We start from the raw sequence: 21,897 nt of genomic DNA, 5'->3' as shown, positions 1-21,897 counted from the left end.
TCTGTGGCTCTTGGCACTTTTTGCAGGAAACTAAATTTCTACATTGGTACTGTTATCCTGTTTTACAGTAGGCTATTGAACAGTCAAAAGACTGAAGATTGGTGAACTACGTGGGAGTTTAAAATACAAGTACATAATAAGGGGATGAGGAGAGAAGACTCAGAAGCTGGGAAAAGTGAGACATGAGGTATTGGTCTTTTCACTGGAACACCAGAAGGCTGGTTAGGGTTGAATGGAAATCGGGCAAGAGGACTCATAATCCACAAAAACAATGCTAGAAGCTACAGAGCATTGCAGCTCCAGTGAACTGGCCCTTCTAAACATCTCAGGTTGGTATTAATGTCAAAAACTTTGTATCTTCTTTTGGTAGCACCTGGAACTGCTGGCTTCTATGTAAATATGGAACATTATCTGAATCCTCTTTACTGACATCTAAGCTAATTTCTGCAAACTAATCTGATGGTTTTTTCAGAGGAGACACACATAAAGGTCTTCTGAACAGAAGTAAGGACTGCTGCTCCACTGGTTTGTTCAAGGCAACTGTTCCCATCTCCTAACTCCCCAGTCTGTCTTGGGGAATGCAGGATGCTTGGTTCACAGGCTAAATATTGTTTCAAATATTTGTTTTAGAGTGGATGATCTTTCTCTCCTCCCCTTCCCTCCACCTCCTCCCCCAAAGACACCTGTGCAGATCCAAGTAGAAAAACTCAAGTTCTTCTGTGGTGTTTGGATTTGATGGGAAAGATGAGTTACATTTACTAGTCCTTCTGGGTGTGTTGCACTGGTATCAGAGGAGAAAATCTCTGGAAGCTGTCCTTTGCTGGCAGAACTGAGGAACTGGGCATCTCTTTAACCAGGCTTGGACAGGCTTTCAAGGAATCTCAGTAAGGAGGAGGTCCAAGATACTCATCGATTTCAAAGTATGGCTGTGAAGCCTTTCCTGTGTCTAGTTGAAATAGGTACTTAAGGGATCACTTTAGTCTCTCAATTCTTTGGTTCACTGTAAAGGTATAAATCACACATACAAAGCCTTAGCAATGAAAGGACATAAAATGTTTTTCTTTCCCTTGCACTAGCAGTCAGAAATAAATAAATGAATAAATATTTTAAAAAGCCTCCACAATAAAAAACAAACAAACCAACAGAAAAGCCCCCAAAAAACCAACAGCCAACCAAAAAAAAAAAAAAAATCCATGGCTTTTCCATCTGCTTGAAAGCAGAAGTTATTGGAGAGGGCATTTTGGTAAGCTCTGAGTTTTGTTTTGGTCCTTGGTATATGCAGAACTTTCAAAAACCACTGTAAAGATAGATAGCTTTTCTGTGAGGCTGGTCTGACATCATGACACTTTTCCATGAAGTCAGATGCATTATGGCTGCTTTATAGAACAAGCAAGTAGTTGATGCATGAATGTTACCAAATTAGCATAAAAATCCTACGTGCGCTTTAGGGCCCTGTTATATGACAGCTTTAGGGCCCTGTTATATGACAGCCACTTGTTACCACTGTGGCAAGACCAAAGGTTCTTCAAATATACATTATCTGTGTACACATTAAATTGTGCTCCTTATAAGCTAAGCAGAGGGATCTTTATGGAAATGAAAACTCTTTATTACTCATTTAAATGATGATGAAACCTAGATGCCAGGCCAAAGGACTGTCTGGGGCCAATAATACTTAAGATACACACTCAAATCAAACTCTACTTTGTATAGCTGGGATGCTCTTTAAGCATTAAAATTGGCACTGATATTCTAAGGACATTTGTTTTTAAATGGCTTAATGGAGTCTTTTAAGGAAGATAATCACCTTCAGGAAATAAATCTTAGTCTGTACTGCTTGGGGCAATAAAATGGGAAGAAAAGGGTTAGAGCCAGACTTTGATGCTGATTCTCTTCCTACCAAGTTGTCAGTTCATGACTGCAGAATTTCTTCACCAAAACTAAGTCCCAGTGAGTCTGGAGGAACATGGCAACTCTCTAATTTATTTGTAGGGATTTTTTTTCCCTGCTGGCTAGCTGTTATTACTTTGGAGGTTTGTTCCTCAATAATCTGAATCAATAGTTTCATTAACGTGGAGGAAGTTGTTCATATCACCTTTGGGTTAAAAGTGGCTCTTTCCCTAGTTTATTTTGCTTAGGCACATAAAAAAAAATTATAATAATAGCAAAGAAAAAAAAATCACAGGCATTTGTGTGAAGCTAAGAAGTATAGAGTATACAACCTTAAACTAGCAGGATATAGCAGAAGAGGACACTGAACATGATTTTCTTTTGTTACGTGGGTACAGCTGTTCATGACTGAAGGATCATTCTTTCAAACAGTCCTTTCTGTTACAGTTCTGTGGACGCTGCACTTGCTTTTCCTGTACCCATCAAAGTCCTCCATTGTGCTGTTTGCTCTGCCCAGTAATCACACTGGAAAAATGAACTTCCCATACTTTAACTTTTCAATAAGTTATTGGGGCAGATGCAGTGAAAATTTGGCTCTATATTTGTTTTTTTTCTTTCAATCTTGATTTCCATTGGAATTTTAATCATTTTTTCAGGCAGTGAATCTAAGAAAATTACACTGAATGCCCTTTATCCTTAGGATATGCATTTAATCCACAGTAAAATAGTTATGTTGCACAGTCTGCTTTCAGGAGCCTGACTCAATCCCAGCTGTTTGATAACCCTGCCCCATTGTTTATTTTCTGTATTAGTAACAGTAAGTCCAGTATTGACTGGCTTTTCCAAGCAGACCTGACTCCACCCTGCCATTTGTACGTGCACAGTTAAGGCATGGTTAAGTATTTTCTCCTTTTTTATGGTCTTTCTTTGCTCTCCTGTTTCTTGTATGTGTTCATAAAAAAGGAGAGCTTGATGATGCTCCCCTTCCCAGTGTGCGGGGGTTTGGCTCAGATGCTGCTGGGTGCCTGGGAGAAGAGAAGGTTGGACCACTGCTGACTATCCCTTTGCACACAGACTGTCCTGAGCATCACAGACCACTCTGATGCTTCTTCCTCTGGAGTTCTAAGTGTGGGGACAGCCTGCCAGGCTGGTGCTGCTGTCACACATAGGATGAGAGTGTCTTGCTCTGCGGCTAAAGCAGGCTCCACGGCGCTGCTGCACTTTGGAGTGTAATGAACGGTACAAGTGGCTGAGCCCTCTGGAGATGCTCCCATTCCACTGCTGCATAACTGGAATACACTGCCAGCCCCCTTATTTAATGGTATATTTGGATCCTGATGGTATATTTGGATCCACTCCCCTTCTAAGCTGCTTCATTAATGCTCAGGCACCCTAAGCCTGCCATATTATGTTTTCTTTGCTTTGTTGAACCCTAATCTCTATGGATTTTCACTCACTTTTCAGAATGATGTCAAGGAAGATTATAATCAAGATGCTATAAACATCTAGAAATTTTTGCTCCCTCACCCCTTCATTTTTCAATTTAAGGCCATTTTTTTTTCCATTATGCTTTCCTTTTCACCTTTCTTTCCACTGCTCTCATTTGCTGATAAAGAATTATTAGACCTTATTTGAAATTACACAGTCTTCAAAATAAAATATTTTTACCTATTGGGGTGAGGGCAGCAAACATCTGATGTGGGTTTATAGCTCAATAAACCTAGACAGTGTATTGACCAAATCATCAGAACTCAAATCCCAATAAATATTTTAAACCTGCTGAGTTTCTTGGCTATTTGGATCCTGTGGGTTTGTATTGTCCCTTCAAAAACCAGGGGCTTGCTTCAGACTTGCAATCTCAATACGTCTGGCTTTTTTTCAGAGGAGTTCTGCTGTAGGGTTTGGCTCGACTGTACCTATTGCACATTCCTTGCTAGTCTGTAATTAGACCAACTGCTTAAATGCTGAGTAGCTTTCTTCTGTTTACTGCTCTTCTGGATTAAATGTGCAAGATTTCAATAGGAGAATATAAATGAAGTGACTGCCTAGCTCTGGATTTTCTCCATCTTTGCTTGATGCACTAAGGAGAATCAATTGCAGTTGCTTATTATTTTTAAATAGCAGTTAATTTGGGAAAATCTGATTCACTAGCTCTTTTCATTTTGCTGATTTGATTTCAGCCTTCTGCCCATCTGGGCCAACCTACATGTACTGTTAAAAATCCAGTGCCTAAACTCATTGGTGCACATAAGCAAAGTCAAAGACACTCAGCCTAACAACCCAGCAAAGCACTGTCTGTGACGGTGTATTCCAACCCTCTGTTTTCTTATTGCTAAAATCCTCAGTGAGAGAAGGGGCTTTACTTTGCAATTTGTGCTGTTGTGCCTGAAAGAGAATCAGAGTGATTATAGAGAAAACCTCCCCCTTATCCATTCAGTTCTCTGTGTGTTCAGATGTGGTGACAGTCTCTCAGACTGTGGAGTTGCATAGTCAGAGAAATGGTTTCCTGAGCAGATGAGTTTATTCTGCCTGGGGATGTTCTGGTGGAACCCCACGCACCGTAGGAACTGTAGAATTAATCTCTGTGAAGTCATGTGGCACTTCTAGAAATGGCCTTCTGGTCAAACTGCTGCATCTGTGCAAATCCCCTTGATGGCAATAAAGAATCCTGAAGTAGGATTGTAGGCTAAGCTAGCTGTAAGCTCTTTAGGCTAGGGCTAATATCCTCCTGTAATTATTTAAAAATTCTTTTTAGATTTATAGCTTCATGGCAATGTTTGGGGTAGAAAAAAGGCTATTCAAGAGATGGTAGTATATATAGGGTCTGTATCTAGACTATTGCAGCAGGGGATGTCACTGCTTTCTACAGAGGATGTGTGGTGTTCTCTGATGTGAGGAAGAAAAAGATGTATTCTCCTTCTCTGACTAAAGGGCTGGGTGAGGGTTACTAGTTCCTAATGGTCCCCCCCCTCACATTTAAATCCATGCTGATTTCTTTTCACAACTTGTTAAATGCTTTTCGTTTTGTGGCAAAAAAAATAGGATAATACACTGCAAATACAGGGTGATTGTATGTGATGAAACATTGTTTTTTTTCATTATATACACACAGGGAAGTTGAAATGTTATTTGTAGAGGATAAAGGTGAACTTTGCTCATGATTTTATGAACTTCTTTATTGCATAGTCCTCTTTGTGCAAACAGCACTTGACACTCTCTTGCCTTTTGTTATTTCCAGCAGATTGGAGCCATTTGTTTTTTAATGTTGAACTGTGACAGAGAAGCAGGTGTTGGATAAAAGGAATCAAGATCACTTTTGGGTTTTGTGATCAAATATTTAGGGGGATTTGTGAAGAACTGTAAAATTCAATTAGTTTTGCTTCCTATGTCCTTTTCTCCTAGACCACTGATTTGCAATTCCGGAATAATTTGTCATGATTTTTCCAAAAGTGAGGCTGGTAGCTGGTCTGGGCTAAGGCTTTTAGCCCAGCTGGTGTTGCTGGGGTTGGTGTTCACTTTGCAAACTGCCATGCTGGCCGAAGATGTCACCCTTAAATAGCTACTTGCTACTAATTCCCTGCTGAAAGTTTCTGCCCTCTCTCAGCACAGAGAATAGCATGGACTGCTGTTTTCTGCTTCAAAGTTAGACTGAAAATTAGGCTTACCCGTGAGGTTCTGAAATGAGAGAAGGAGGATTCAAGTGAATCCACTAACAGTGAGAGAGGAGAGTAGGGAATGAACCTCTGATGGCCATGGAAGAAAAATAGCTTGTGTCAGAAGCATCTGCAGCTACACAGCCAGATCTGCAAGTGTCCATCTGTCTGCAGCCCAAGTCAGCCTCTGGGTTTGCCCAAGGAATTACTAACCCTGCAGAAATAAATAACATTCCATTGAAAAAATAGACAATATCTCCAATTAATCAATGCAATATCAAGAGCCAGATTCAAGCATCTATGTATTTCTGACTAATTTGTTGTCTGCATGCTTGTGACCAGTCCAGCATTGCTGTCAGTGTCTGCTCCTCACCAGTTTTGTGGCCTCATCTGTGTCTGTGACCACTTCTGTTCCATCACTGCCAGTTCAGGAGGGTCTATCTGTCTTCAGCCAGGACTGGACACCTATTGAACAGTGTCAGACTCTGATCTCTCTGCACTACTTGAAAAGAGCCTGATTTGCTCAAAACTCAGACTGTAGTTAGGATAAAGGTCAGTGACTTGGTACACTTGGTATACTTGGTACTTGAAATGTCAAGAAATATGATAACTTTTCCATAAACTAATAGGTTAATCCAATATGATCACTGAGAAAGAAATAATTCTGTTTTCAAATGTTTCTACAAACTCAGTATTGTCATGAACACAGATACTGAATTTCTGATGGCTGGTGAAGTATATTTCAATGCTGTTTGGAGCTGTGTACGTATATTCAGGTAATCCATTCTGCTCTTAGTAAAACAGGATGCTATAAATGATGGCAAAAATTTCATAAATATGCAACTGAAAATCAGGAGTGATTGGGAGCAAAGCCAGCAAAAAGACAGTTTTAGTAAAATGATCAGCAGTCAGGAAGAGGCTAAGGTGAGTGGTCAGTTTTCTCTGATTTCTGGATATAAGTATGTTAATGTATTTTGCTAATCTCATGAAAAGTCTATCGAAGTTGCCATTCATTTTTTAACTTGAGCACCATCTAGTGTGCATGACAAAAATAATTTAAAAAAAAATTAAGGTCAGATCATTATGATCTATTAGCAGTGGAAGTGCTTGCATGTTTTCAATGTCAAAAGGTAAAAAAGCACATCAGAGCTTACATTCTCCTAACTTTCAGTAAAACAAGCCTCAAGTGACATTCTTGGGAGCCCACTCCCCCTTTTAATTTGTGCTTCGCTTGCTTGCACTTAAAATAAATGCAAGAAATGAAATGCACAAAAATAAATTTATTTTTTGACAAGCAGGTTAAATATAAAAAAACCGCAAACAACAACTGTTTTTTTTCTAAATACAAACACATATTTTTATATGTCATGTAACTATAAATGCAGAGTCCTGCACATTGCTGAAAGGTGATACTGTCTGCTCCATCAAACCCCTGGCTTTCAGCTAAATGGATCTTGGCAGATGTTCTCTACATCTACCAGACTTGGAACGCAGTCAGAGATGAGTCTTTCCTGCATGCCTGGATCAGAGTGAGTGCACTTACGAAAAGTTTAGTGTGCTTTAATTTTTCCTGCTAGCATTGCTTCGTGCAGCCTGGGCCCATGGCGTGTTTTGCGAGCAGCCCAGCTGCCATTGCCATTGCTAGGGAAGTTCATACTGCTCTTTGCAGCACGTTTTGTTTGCATATATATATATATGGGAAGTCCCTCTGACAGCAACTTCTGCCCTCTTTCTAATGACCTCGCATTTCCCCGTATAACAAGATTAAGAGCTGCTGCTGGGGAGCATTACTCATTGATCAGTCATTACTCCATCACCAGTCACATTTCTGTCCCTTGCTACAGGAGTTCTTGTGATGAGGGAAAGATCTCTGGCTCCCATGAGTGCTTCTGGCTTCGGAGTAGTTTTAAAATCAGAGGAGATCAAAACCTACCGTTAGATTTTTTCTTTAAAAGGCTTATGATTTGTGCATCAAGTAAGAGACTCTTTTGGGAAGTGGGAGGCAAAGGAAGGGGATATTACCAAGATTTTTTAGAACTTTTGCCTTGAGCATCTACTGATTTTTTGCTGCCATTATTTCATGAAACAAAAGGCTGCTGAGGCATACAAACCAGTATTGTTTTAAGCCCAGAAATGAAAGCCAAAGCTGGTAGAAATATACCAAAGAACAAAGTTTTTTATAAGACTAAGACAAGGAAAAAACTCATTTGGGGCATTTCTCTTTCTCAGTTCAAGCAAGGCTCTGGGAATGGATGTCACTGGCCCTAACAGGCCCATGTGCTCTGGCAAACTTAAAAGCTCCTTGCTCCTATAGTCCTTCTATGAGATCTGGCTCTAAACTTACATAATTCAGGTCAATAACTGCAATTTTTAAAGCTTAATAGCTGTATGTGGATGAAGCTTTCAAACTGGACCTATCATTTGCTGACTTGCTACCCAGACATACGGTCTCTAGTGCAGCACAAACTGCAAACTTTTTACCAAAGCCACACATCAAATGAATTCTCAGAATGCATTGTCCAGATAATAAGTGATAAAAGCTGCATTACGGTGAGTCACCCCTCTGCACACTGGGGTTGAAAACTGCTCATCACCTTGTGTGTGTAAGAGTTGTGAGCCCTACTATCTAGGGAACACATTAATAAACTCTGGTTTTAGGGGGATCTTCTGGTGGGATTACCTTCTCCACCCAGAACAATATTTCTCTGAATTATGCTAAGACTGTGCAGTGTTGGGCAACCTCTTTTGGCAGAAGGAGTTTTCCCTTTCTAGCCATTTGTTGCACTCCAGGAGTGAAATGCCAAATAGAAAATACACTGAGCTAGAAAGAAAGGAGTGCCTCTGTGTATGTTCAAGAGAGAGGGCAAAAATTTGAGAATGCCAAACATTCATGAAAGTAATGTTAAAAAGTTGTTGAAGTTCGATCCCCTACTGTTATTAATGTTATGTTTACTGTCTGGTAGTTTTATGACATTTATTTCTGCTCAGATTGTAATATCAATATTGTTGAATGATTCATAATAGACTAATTCAGTTTTTCTTTTGGAAAGCAAAATCTTGCTGCAAACCAGATGTTGTGTCTGATCTGAATTTTTACATTGATTACAAAAGCACACACAAATGTGTACTTTGTCAGGCTCTTGGAAAGGGACAGGAACTACTTACTTTCCCTTAAGTGGAAATGTGTTGAAGAGAGCAGCAGTAAAGTGATTTATAAGGACTGTGAAATTATAAGTCTTCAACATTCCTCTCCTCTCCTCCCCCCACCCCAACATACCCAAAGACTTCTAGTCTCCTCCATCACTAAGGCATGATTCCCATTCCAATCTTATCAAAGTTCAGATGGAGCTGTTGCTCTCTGGTATGCAGCATAGAATGTATCACCAAGCTAAGAATTAAGCATGTGGTTCTAGCACTACTCAAATTGGTTTGCTCACCTGATACACACAGCACAGAGAATTTGGTGGTGCTGTCTCTGAAAGCTCTGCTTCAGTGGTTCTCCTTTCTTTGTGTAATTTCTGAAAAGTTTAGTTTAAGTGTTTTAATGCTCCTTGCACAGCCAGCTATCAAAGCTTTTAGCATGGAGAAGTACTGCTTCCCATTAGTGCTTTACTGTCCATACAGGATTTCAGTATCTCACAGAGGATTTGGCTTTATCATTTAAGCATGGTTCAAGAGGTTTGTCATTCTGCCTTTTCATCAAAATTTTAATTTGGGATAGGGTTGTTAAATGGAGTATTTGCAACCAGAGATGCATATTTTTTTATTTTCAACAACATGGTTTTAAAAGCACTTTGATTTGGCTTAAGTCCTTACTTCTCCAACAGTAGTTTTGTAATACTTGAAAGTTGTAAAGTTTACTACAAACACACTTTGGCCCCCACTCCCTCCAGGAGTTTCTTTAAAAAATGGATTCTAATGGGTGGGCGAAGCAGCTTGGACAATCATATCACATGGGATGAGAAAGGGGCATCTGAGGAGCCAGCATGAACTGCAGTCTGAAGCCAGGTAGAGTTAACGCCACGGAGCTCACAGTCTGCAAGGGGCTGTGCTTGAGTGCTTGTTGCAGCCTCAATGCTGAAGAATTAACTGTTCACATTTCAAGACACAAATGAAGAAGAGAGCTGCTGGTCTGATGCCAGTGAAGTCTGAACACCAGCACACCAAGTTCCTGGCAGAACAACTGAAATGCCTTTGAAAGAGGTGTTCCGAGTGGTACAGTATAATTCTCTCAAAATGCTGCTGTTTTTCTGTCATTTCAGTCTGTGGAAAAAGTAGCAAGTTGTCCTATTCCCTGACCCACTCATCTGTGTATATGCTAGTGGGACACCACTTGTGAAGTTAATGAGTAGGAGGAGCTCACTGAATTTCCATCTTACCAGATGTTCCTTATTTGTTGACATCTCATGGAAGAAGATGGAATGTCTGACTGAACAAGTGGATTATCTGCATTTTTTGGTGGGTGTTTTTGTTTTATTTATTATTTTCTTTGCAAGTCCAGGGATATCAAATCTTCAACTTTTCTCTTTGATCAGAAGGGAATACTTTTTTGTGTCAGTCTGAGGGCCACACACCTGCACGTTCCCATTTCCTTACCCTGCAACTAACTCCTGCAAGCACCTCCCAAGAATAAAAATCTTGTTGCTCTTATAAAAATGAAGCAGCCTGCCTTAGGAGAATTGCTTGGTTTAACAGGCAGGGTTTATAAAGTGACTCTGATCAGGGAAATTAAGACCAAATGAGAAGTAGACTAATATTTGGTTGTGGTTTTATTGAAGAGCATCCTTTACAGAAAATTCTGTTTATTTTTTTTCATAGAGATCTATTGCATATTGTATTTTCAGGAGGAATTGGATTATATTATGTTAATCATATCCCTGTTTGTGTCTGGACATTATTGTGACCTATAATTTTTTAGTCTGCATGTGTTATTTCTGAAGGTAATGACCTTATGTATCGGTGTGATTTCTTGAAGTGGCTACCTGAAAACAGAGGCTACACAGAATAAGAGAATAAAAGCGAGTATTTATTTGAAGGGCCTTTGAAGGTACACCCTGGGAGTCAAAAGCCTCTGAGGGCTCCACCCAAGATGGACCCTGGGTCACGGGTTCTTCACACTTTTATAAGTTTGGTCCATTTGCATATCAGGGTTAATTTTCCAGTTACAACTTCAGTTAATGATGTAATTACCCCAAGTTTGCCCCCCACTCAAGGCTTTAGTTTACATATTTTGGGGCCTGAGACAATCAAGGTGTCCTTGAAGTGCAAACCTAGAGAGGGTTTGTTATGTCTAACCAGCATGAGAGAACAGTAGTTAACAGGCCACACGAAACTTCAGAGCTACACACTAGGCAGTACAGGATTTTAAAAATATAAAAGTTAAACCCTAAGGCATCAAGTGAGATGACAGAAAATAGAAATAGACAACCAAACATCTTTAAATATATGTATTGCTCATTTTTCTGTTTAGAGGCTTTGCCATCAGCTGTTCTGTAACTCCATGGAATCATGCATTATAGCACCTTCCCTGCCAGCAAGCTTATCATGACATTTCAGACTAATGCAGCCTTATCTAGAGATCTTCAGTGCACTCTTTAAGATTCTTCTCCATTAGCAGGCACAACTGCAGCCTGGGATGGCCTAAGTAGTTTGTTTCAGAGAGTGTATTTACTGTCTGAATATTTTTGCTGGACCACCACAATTTAAAATCCAGCATATGAAAGTAATTTGACTGTAGTGCCTGTTCTCCTAAATATTTTGGACTAATAGCAATGATTCTGTATCTGCTGCATCAACATTTGAGTTGTTCCTGCAGCAGCAGCCACCGTGGTGCAGTGACTGTTCTGCTTGGACTTTACTTCAGTTGGCAGCAGGGGAACTAGAAACTGTTCTTGTGCCAGGTCACATTTCCCTCATGTGACCTTTTTTCTATTAATTCAATGGAACCCTCAAATACTGTGCCAAAGGATGGTTTCTGGTCTGGATGTGAAAAACAGAGGAGAGTTGCTGGAAATAATCACCTGTCAGAGAAAGATGTGCAAGAACGCTCCCACACAGTCGCATGCTCTGGGCTGCTTGTATTTGGAATTTGAATGGTCATTTAATGCATGTATGAGAGTCTTCCCCAAACTGTCCCCAGCTCGTAACCCTTGATCAAGGCAAAACTCCCAGAGATTACAGTGGGGAACAGGAACACGTGTCTCCTTGTATCCATAATACACTTGTCAAAGACAGACTGAAGGGACTCACTTGGTGTGACCCTTGGGGATGCTGCTGTGCAGGGCCAAGAGTTGGATTTGATGATCCTGATGGAGCCCTTCCAGCTCTGCATATTCTATGATTATATTACTCACTCTGGGCTATGACCTGCGAATTGGGTTTCTGTAGAACCCACAGTAATGTATCCATACTCATTATATTCTACTAAGAATACTTCTCCTTAAAAGAATACTTTTATAAACAAAAACAAAAAAAAGAGTAGCTAAAAAAGGGTAGGAACAAGTGGCTATTATAGATAGTGCCCTGGTCCAGTTTTAAATGATCCAAGCCCTAGATCCTTTGTCATGGACTAGGTGCAATCAGTCTGGGGTTTGCTGCTTAAAAAACTCCTGTCTCTGTAGATTTGTCACCACTGAATTCTGACTCCATTTTACACCATCAGACTTGTCTATCATGTCAGATCCACAGCTAACTCTCAGCAGCTGTAAATCAATACATCTTTTCTTATTTCAATGTTGTTTCCTATTCACCAGCTGAAGATCAGACCAAGGATTCATTGACTGACTTTCCCATCTGGGTTGCGATCTGTGTTTCTAGTTAGATACTTATAGGGATGGCAGGTTTTCTTCTGGGTTTAACTTTTGCTCTGGGTTTATTTGCTTTATTAGAACTGTATTTTATTGTACTCCTCTATTCTAGCAAGTTACCTTAAAGTAGCTAATCGAATCAAAAAACAAAGTACATTTTTAAATGATAAAAAAAAAAAAAGGTATCTCCATTATAAAATATCCTGCCTTCAGAATTATTGCAAGTAGGTGACACATTTCTGGGTTTTGATTTTTTTCATCCATCATTTCCAGACCATAGCAGACATGAGGCTGTTTAACTTTGTGTCTTAGGTTCCTTTTGACAGGGGTAGCTAAAAATCTGGAACATGTTTGCTCATGCCATAAAAGCAAACAATTGTAATGGATTAAATTCCAGCTCTCTACTTTTTCAGTTCCTGTATGGAAAAAAAATTAAGCCAGTTGTTCACTCTTCATGACCTCATGTTTCTCCAAAAGTTTTTTTAAAAATCCAGAGATTATCATTCAAGTGCATTTTCCTTGTATTTGAATCATATTCAGATTTGTATTTTCTTGTATTTTGTATTTCAGAAGCATTATCTCAGTAAGTTTGAATATGGAGCTGCCATTCTAAGTGTGTTACTAAGGGTGAATGTTCTCTTTGGGCTTTTACCTTAGAGCAGTTGCTCACGTAGCCCTCCTTTTGACGAGACAGCTCCTCTGAAGAGTGTCTCCTAATATTTCACGTTATCCAGAAATCAGAGTGTCTTGAACTGCTTTCTTCTGTTCAGAGCTTTCAGAGGTGGTGATACCAGCTGGAAAGGGCTTTGTCTTCCACTCAAGAAATGCTTTCAGCAGTCACCATAAGAAATGCCAAGTGTTACTTAAAATAACTTCTGTAGCTGCAGGTAGCAATCTCTGCTCCCTTCTGGATCGTAGGTGCTCCTACAGCCACTGAGGAACATTCCAGTAGAGGTTAAGAGAGGTTTCTGAGAAATAGGGGTAAAACACCTTCCCCAAATCTCTCATCATGAATAGTTGAGATGCTGTGCATAACCAAGAAAGGAACATTAGGATCTCTCTGTATCCCTTTTACTGGTTTGTCTTTAGGACAAACACCTCAAAAGCATAACAAGGAAGTCTCACTTGCCAAGAGTTAACTCTAAACTTCTGAAGGAGGCATGTGGCCCTTGGCAGCTTTTGTGCCATGATGTGCTCACTGTGCAAGGTGATGTAAAGTGTCATGGGTTGAAACTTTAAAGTGTCATGCTCATGGAAGAGGAAATTAGGGAACTCTATTTTAGATGGGAGGGGAGCTTTATTTTTAGGGAAGGGACTGAATCTCCAGCTCCTTGAAAGTAATTCTTTTTAGCAATCCATTTTAATTTAAAATTAAGTAAGTCCACTTACTGTTGTGAAAATCATGCTTCTTGAAATGATCTATCTTCTTGGGTGAGCAGAAAGAAACCAGGCACTTTCAATGCCAGTCATGTTGAAGAATGCACAGGCACACTGTTAAAAATGTCATCACAGCATAAAGCGCATGGCAGAAACACATTCAAGGACTAGGAAATAGCTGGATATGAGAGCCCATGTAACACGATCTCATGACAATTTGTGAATCATTTGTGATGGGTGGAATAGAACCTCATTTTCATCAGTCTTGCAAAGTTTCAAAATGAGAATTTTGATGAAGTTCAAATATGAATAATATTTTCATCTTTGATAGACTGGTGACCTTCCTGGATAATGTGAGGAATAAGTGGTAATTGACTGGTTACACCTTGCATAAAAATACAACTTTGGGCATTATGTCTGTATTCACAGGAAGTGGTTGCCAGCTACTTGTGAAGACTTCTCTTTAGGTCTAAGTGTGCTTATTAATATCTTAATTTTAATTTCTTTTCTGATCGCATGAGGATTAGTAGGATGCCTATTGCAGTTGATTCTGGTTTACCTCTTTTTGATGCTCAGGTATGGCACAGGAGAGTGGTAGGAGAATTAATGAACTCTTAGAGCTGGGAAGTGCTTCCAGGTCCAGAGTTAGCACAGATCAGCTGCTGTTCTAACCAGAGAGTAGATGGAGTGTTCTGGTGTAATTCCAAGGGACAGCTTGGATGAACTGCTCCTGTCCTTAGAGGTAACAATTCTTCAGGATTTCCTGTATTAGGGAAGAGAGGGCAATATCTCTAGTGTACCAAAGACACTAAGTGCTGGATCTGCCCAGATTTCATGAGTAATCTAATATCTGAACAAGACAGAAATGCCAATTAGGACAAACAAACAGAAGTTGAACTGACAAAAATGTTAATATCCCAATCAGTAAAATAGCTGTGGTTTGTATTAGAGCTTTATATTGGCATTTTTTATTAGCATTTATCACAGTATCACAGATAGGTTGTGGTTGGAAGGGACTTCTGGAGGTCATCTTGACCTAAAGTCCTCTCCTGAAGCAAGGCCACCTGGAGCCAGTTGCTCCTGTCCAGATGGTTTTTCAATATCTTCAAGAAGAGAGACTCTGCAACCCCTCTGGGCATCCTGTGTCCCTGCTTGGTCACCCTCATGCTACAAAAGTGTTTCCTAAGGTTCACAGGAAGAATCCTGTGCCTGTCTGTGCCCGTGGCCTCCTGTCCTTAACTGGGCACTACTGGAAAGAGCGTGTCTTCAACTTCCTTGCACCCCTTCTTCATGTTCTTTAACCCTCTCTTCAGGTATTTATATATACATTGGTAAGATGTGCCCTGAGCATTCTCTTCTCCAGGCTAAACAGTCCCAGTTCAGCTGTTTAGTCCACTTCACTCTTTAAGAACCTTATTAGCTTTTAGACAGCTCGTAGCTGCTCAGTCATTAGCTGTGATCAAGAAGAATGAAAATTCTTTTTCCAGGTCTTGGCTTGCTGTAATTGCAGCATTAGCTCTCACCTGGTAATGGCATTCCCTTTTGGGTTCTGATTTCTGCAGCACACTCTGCTTTGGTTGCAGGGAAAAATGTAAAAAAAAAACCCCACATCACAATGAGATCAAGTACTAAATATTGGCCATTGGCTTCCTTGCTGTGGGATGTACCACAGTACTTTGCTCTTCTGTAGCCCGCACTGGCTGGCTGTGCAAGCTGACTGGTGTATTTTACCCTGGACAAAGTCCCTTAGAGGCCCACAGTTAAGGATTGTTGATACGGTATATTAGAATTGATAGGGCAGGTAGGGCATGGGGCAAGTGCTTATGACATTTCTGAGCAAATGGAAAGCAGCCACCAGAAATTACTTCTGAGTGTAATGACAAAAATTGTTAGGGATTTTACCAAGACAGAGTCTGAGAATAGAGCATGCTGTTTCCCCTGCTCTATTAGGAAGAACAAGATGAAGACTTGCTGTGGAGAGAAAGCTTGATGTGACAATCACCAAAGATTGCATTGTAGAATATCACAATTTAGTCTTGAGCGTGTGGGAAATTTAGACACATTTCTCATTTTTTACAGATGTCTTCTTATATTTCAGGACCAGTATGTTTGGAGTAGTGATGAATTTTGTGTGTATAACCTGTGCTGCTGTTAGGTCAGAACAATGGGTTCCTTGTGGCTGGGGTACCTATGCTTCTTTGGACTTTCACAGGACTAGAAAAGAGAGGAGCTGCACTCTGGCCTATGCTGGTATATGTTCTAGGGAGCAACTCTCCTGCCTCAGCTGTCAGAGGGAAGCCCAGCCAGGAAATTTCACACTGCCCAGGCAAGGCTGTTGAAGCAGCTCATCCCATATCCCATCTGCTGGTGACACATCTGTGCAGTCCCAGGGAGCTGCCTCTGGCAGAGCCTCGGTGCCTTCCAGCTGAAGCTGGCTTTGGCAGCCCCTCAAGAGTTCTGCATGAATTTTGACTGTGCCTTTGCATCAGAATATTCTGAATTCCAGTGGAATTGTACTGGTGTCATGGAATTTACATGGTGTCACGTAAAGGGAGAACAGCATCTGCTTCCACTTGCTTTCAAATGGGTTTTTAATGTAGTAGTTGGGTTGGGTGTACTGCAGACTGTTCCATAATAAGCCTGACTGATGTGTAAGTACCATGGCATACAGTGAATTAAAGTGCAAAACTTCCATGAACTTCTTTCAGCATTTTCCAGGAATTAACTTTTAGGTCACACGAATCCCAAACTGATCAAGAAATTTTGTAGTAAAAGATATTGGACAAATTGATATATAGCTCCCCCACCACTCCCCAAAAGTATCCTTACTCTACTGTTGTTTAGAAGTAGAGGGTATAAATGAAATAAAATTATAGAAGAGTAATAAATTTATTATATAATACATTAAATGCAATGTTTAAAGGGACATTTTTCAATGACATCTCAGTAGCAAAAAAACCCGTTAGGGTAAGTATACAAAGTTGGATAATTATGCTCAGGACTGTGTGCTACATTTGTCACTGCCACTGAATTTGCTGCAAGTGATTTGGATTGCTATTTTAAAATTAAATTTGGACTTTATTTAATTTTTTAGAAAATACTACAACAAAAGTCTGAGAAGAAAGAAACAAAGATGTTAATAGGCTATGTACAACCCAAATCAGAAAAAAAACCCTTAAAAAACTGTTTCCTTGTCAGCACCTGAGGCAGTACAGAAATTAATTAATTAGTAGGCACTCTGGAAATCACCTTCAGCAAGAAACTTTGTTTCAGATATATAAGGACAAACAGTGCAACTTCAAGGGTGCAGCACATGGTGGTTGTCAAGCTGCTTGGCATCTCCTTCTCCACTTCCACCGCCTTGCATGGAAAAATTGTAAGGAAGGAGTAGGGATGTAGCTAAGCTCTCCTAGAGGTATTCAGCCATTTTCCCAGTTATGTGAAACCAATCTCCATTATTTCTTGATTTCAGAAGACTTCTTTACCACAAATATGAAATAATCAGCTTCCAAAACCAAACCCAGTTAGAGGGAGGAAAAAAAGGAGTTGTCTGAAGTGCTGGAAAATGGCAAAGATCTTGTTTTAAAATTCAAACTAAAAAATGTTTTTAATGCAAGTAACTTGCACCAAACACTAAGATGCTGTTGGTAAAAGTATAGCTTTAGATATTTTTATGGTACATATTTTTTTTTTTTAGGACATTACAAGCTTGATCTCAAGAAGTTCTGTAGAAATGTACTTGTCATAATATGCAGAATCTCATAATATCTTATCGCTAATTTGTCTCAAAACATAAAAGCAGGCAAAAAACTAATGAGAGAAAAATATTAAATTAAATAATTCCCTCAAATTTTATGCATTTCTAAATTTTTAATCCAGTGATCTTATCTGGTCATAAGCTTAGTCCATGAAAATGCCACACATCTCAAAGTGGATCGCAGCACCTAATCTCATATGCTTAGATTCTCATACTTGAATTTCTAATCCCCATCTTTAGACATAAAAGGAATATAATTAAATTGGTTGATTAAGACTATAAGGTCCTCGAGGCAAAGTTTTTTGAAAAAATTGCTTTTTTAAACATTCTTTAAAGACCCATGGTAGTGTTAAATGCATAAGAACAACAATCCTCACATAAGGTTGCAGAATTTTTATTAGGTAATGATTATGTGAATATCTTTGTACTAGTGTAAGAAATTCCTTGTTTCTCTGTTATTTGCTACAGTAAAGTTGTTAAGCACTTTTAAGAAACAGTTTAAACCAATATTCATTAATTACTTTGAAGTTAAAATATTTGAAGCCAAGCTGGTAAGGTCTATTATTAGCAAGTACCAATAAGTGTTTCCATTTTAACCACTGGGAAGAGTTTTCCACCAGTAAGGTAGATGCCTGAGGAACTGCTGTTACTCTGAGGCAAAGACTTTCTCTCTTCTGTGCTGGAGATCTTCTCCCCCCATACCACGTGTTTGTATGCGTCCAAATCAATTATTTCACGTAGTGACAGTGAAGGGAATGGTTCTGTCATAGTTGGACTATCTCCCCTTTGAAAATTAATGCCTTGTGCTTGCCATGTTTGTTGACAATGTGAGGGAGACCATATTTAATTGGATAACATAGCATTATCTCTTTGCTAAATTACAGGAGCCTTACTTAAGGACAGCTTTTTTTCAACAGAGTTTATTTGCCAAGAAAGGAATGGCTTGTCCTAACAAAGTGCTGGCCTGCACACACAGGCTACTGTCCCAAAATGGTGCATTACTTTTTGTAAGCTTCTATATATCTGTCTCCTACCTTATTTCAAGTAAACAAAAAATATAAAGACACAAACTAGGAAAAATAAAGATTTTAAAAATATTCATTGCAGTTGCAAACCAAAATTCAAATCCTTGATCAGATAGTTATATTTTTGTCTGAGGTTCTTTTCAACCTAAATTATCTCTTTAATTTTAAAGTATTCAAAGTCATATCTATAAAAGTAGAATTAAGCTCCCTTCCACTTGAAGTTTATTTTATTTTGAGATATAGTTACAGCTGCTTTATTGGTGAAATGCTGTTGATTTTCAGAAGTATATGCTGCCCTGGCACTGTTCAAGGCCAGGCTGGATGGAGCCTTGAGCAACCTGGTCTAGAGGAAGGTGTCCATCCCAAGGAAGGGGGCGGGGGGGCTGGAATTAGATGATCTTTAAGGACCCTTCCAACCCAAATCATTCAGTATTTTTATGATCTCCAGATATTTATGCAAATCAGTTCCTGTATCCTGAAATAACCAACCATGGCTTCAGGTGTGCAGTCTAAAAGCATTGATCATGGAGAAACTGAAAGCATCTGTTGCTGGAAGAAATGCAGGGTTTGGTTAGAGCTGGGCCTTGCTGAACTCTTCATCTGCTGAGGCATCCAGAGCTGATAACCCGGGTCCAGGCTGTGTCCACTGGAATGTGTTGGGTGTGCCAGTTCACCTAAATGGAAAGGGAAGGCAGCAGGAAACGTGGACTCAGCACTCTGTCAGCCCCTGGCTTCCAGCTGAGAGTAGCTGTGAGAGCAGGGAGCCCTGAGCACCCCGCAGGGGAGCTGCTCTGGAGGCCAGCAGAGGATGTGCCTCAGGTGGGTCACTTGGGATGGCTGCTGAGGGGCCTGCAGCTGCGGGTTATGACACTGCTCACGGAGACACCGGGAGCCAGCACGGAGCAAACCCTCCACAGCTGGTGATGGATGATTTCTGGGTGTACTGCAGGTAGACATGGTTTGCAGCGGGGTTTTCAATGACTCGGGCAGCCCTTCCTGGCCTCCTGCTTCCTAAAGCTGATGCACTTTCCATCACTTGAGTTTTGTCCTGCCTGCTCCTGCCTGAGGTGGTTCTCATAGACCCCGTGGGCTGCTAATGGAAGTGGGCAGCACTTTATGCCTGCCCTGCGTCCTGGCCCATGACGAATCACTCTCCAAAGTCCATTACAAAGCAGTCAAGGAGAGGCTGTTGCTTCAGCAGAATGTTCTGTAATGCAAAGAATTTCTTTCCTTTGTCTAGAATGGACAAAGTGCCTTTCCAGGACATAATGCCATGAGAGCTGGGCTCTGAACTGCATTAGAGACCCACCCTGCACCTTATCAAATAGCTGACTGCTTTTGTATGAAGATCTGCCAATCAAACTCCTGTAATAAAAACCTGTCAGATAAAAAGCCCTCCAGGGTCAGCAAAAATCATTAATTCTTTTTCAAAAAGCATTCAGCTCTCTGAAACATTAGGAAATACGCAAGGCTTGTTCTCAAGCCTCCCACTCTCTCCATTTATCTCAGAAAGATTGTTAAATTTTTGATATAATCCCAGAACTCTGGGAACTTGGGCATCAAAAATTCACTCATTGTAGTACTCAAGATATGAGAATTGACACTGTGCAGATATTTTTTTCCTGTATAGGAGTTTCACAGTTTTGAATCAACTATGGACAATACAGTTAAGAGAAATGAGGTGGGTCACATAAAAGAAGCAAGAAAAAACTTTTTTTGTAGTTACTTTTTTCCCCCTAATCCTCTGCAAAATTAATTATTTATAGAATGTGCTGTTTTCTGTGGCTGACTTATGAAAAAGCTTTGAATCAATAATGTGGTAAACCCATTATAAGGACCATTTTATAACTATTAAGAACAGTGTTGTTCAAACACATTTCAAATGAAATGAACATTCAGAAGAAGCAATGATAATTATGGCAGATGGCAAGCAGAGACATAACTTGCCTTGAATGCAAAACTGCAGTTCAGGCAGCTATTTTGGTTTTTTTTCAACTCATAGGTTGTCTGCCAGAGGTTCTTGCAAACCAGATGTATGCAGTTAATCCCACAGAAATCAATGAAATTGCATGCAGGAGTGTGAGACTAAAAGATCTTTCTCAAGAAGGTAACCTCTATCTCATAGAGTTCCCTGCTTTATCTGGCTTCTTTATTTCAAAGGCTTCTAAGCAATATTTACCTTCATGGTCAGCCTTTGTGTCACTCACTCTGCCTGCACAGGGTCAGAGGATGCTGTAGCACAGCTTTTCTCTGCCACTGTGCTGCCAGGGCAATATGCTGCCATGAAATCCAGCCTTGACAAGAGAAACAGAAATACTTAAGGACCTCACAGGCAAAGTTAAACACATAAATAATTTCCCTAACCAACGTAGCTATTTGTTTTTACCTCCATTTGCTCTGAATATTTGGAGCATATTTCTTTTATAGACAATAGTACTATTTTGTAGAAGAAATACCGGGTTTTGACAAAAATCGTTTTCACAGATATCTCACTTGGGTTTGTTATTTTCCTTCAAAAATAGAAATGGTTGAATAGGTCAATATTTGGCTGATAATGAGTCATTTAATTAAAAGATTCTGCTACAGTGCATCATGGGAACCACGGTTATCTTTTCTTAGATGGTAAGACTGAGATTTCAAGCTCCATTGAATTGTTTTTGATGTGTTCTGACCAGAGAATTCCATAATATGCCTGGCTTCTCCATGATGCAAAAGATTATGTTGCAACAGTGACAAAATGTGCAACTTAAAAGATAAATCTGCCAGGGAGATTAGTAATAAGAAATATTAGAAGGAGACTTCCTCTGGATCTCCCATTTGGCAATGTTTCTGAAGCGAAATATTTTGTTTTCTTCTGAAATAATTTTTGCAGTTAGGTTTCCTTTGGGGGAAGGGAGAGTGTGTGGATATGGTGGTGAGGAACAGAAATATTTCTTTGTAAAAATGCTGATAGCACTTTTTCTTTTTTTTAAATTTTTATGTCATTTTTCTGGGAAAAGTCCTTTCTTTTCTATCAGCTCCTTTAGTCAGATACTTAGTAGTCATTATTAAAAATGAAGCTATCTAGCAGGTTATATTATGAATGTACATTACTGGGTTTGACTTGACAAATGAAGATTTAAAAATGCCTTAGACTTGAAACAAAAAGATTGTATCTCCTTATGTATGTCAGACGTGGACCCAGAATTCATTTCTGTTCATTTTTGTTCATATTCCTATGAATAAAATGTCAAACATATGGATGTTTTAAAAAGGAAGCAAAAAAGAGTGGTAAAGCATTAAATTACATTTCTAATTAGGAGCCAATTGAATATCTTTGGTGATGTTAATCTTCTCACACTGTTGCATTGGCAACTCTTGGCAAATATTTGGTTTTTTAATGGTAACTA

The 21,897-nt window shown here is 39.7% G+C and overlaps 1 long non-coding RNA gene across 1 annotated transcript; it reads left to right on the top strand.

The window, feature by feature from the left end:
- The first annotated feature begins 10,798 nt into the window (after nt 1-10,798).
- LOC116442071 lies at nt 10,799-21,105 on the top strand. Its single transcript, XR_004239366.1, has 3 exons — nt 10,799-10,941; nt 12,934-12,936; nt 21,095-21,105. It is a non-coding gene; the product is annotated as an uncharacterized LOC116442071 (long non-coding RNA).
- The last annotated feature ends 792 nt before the right edge of the window (nt 21,106-21,897 follow it).

This window comes from Corvus moneduloides, chromosome 3 (assembly GCF_009650955.1).
Source record: "Corvus moneduloides isolate bCorMon1 chromosome 3, bCorMon1.pri, whole genome shotgun sequence".
NCBI lineage: Eukaryota > Metazoa > Chordata > Aves > Passeriformes > Corvidae > Corvus > Corvus moneduloides.
The sequence above is the reverse complement of the archived record's forward strand: the minus strand, read 5'-3'. Positions and strand labels throughout refer to the sequence as shown.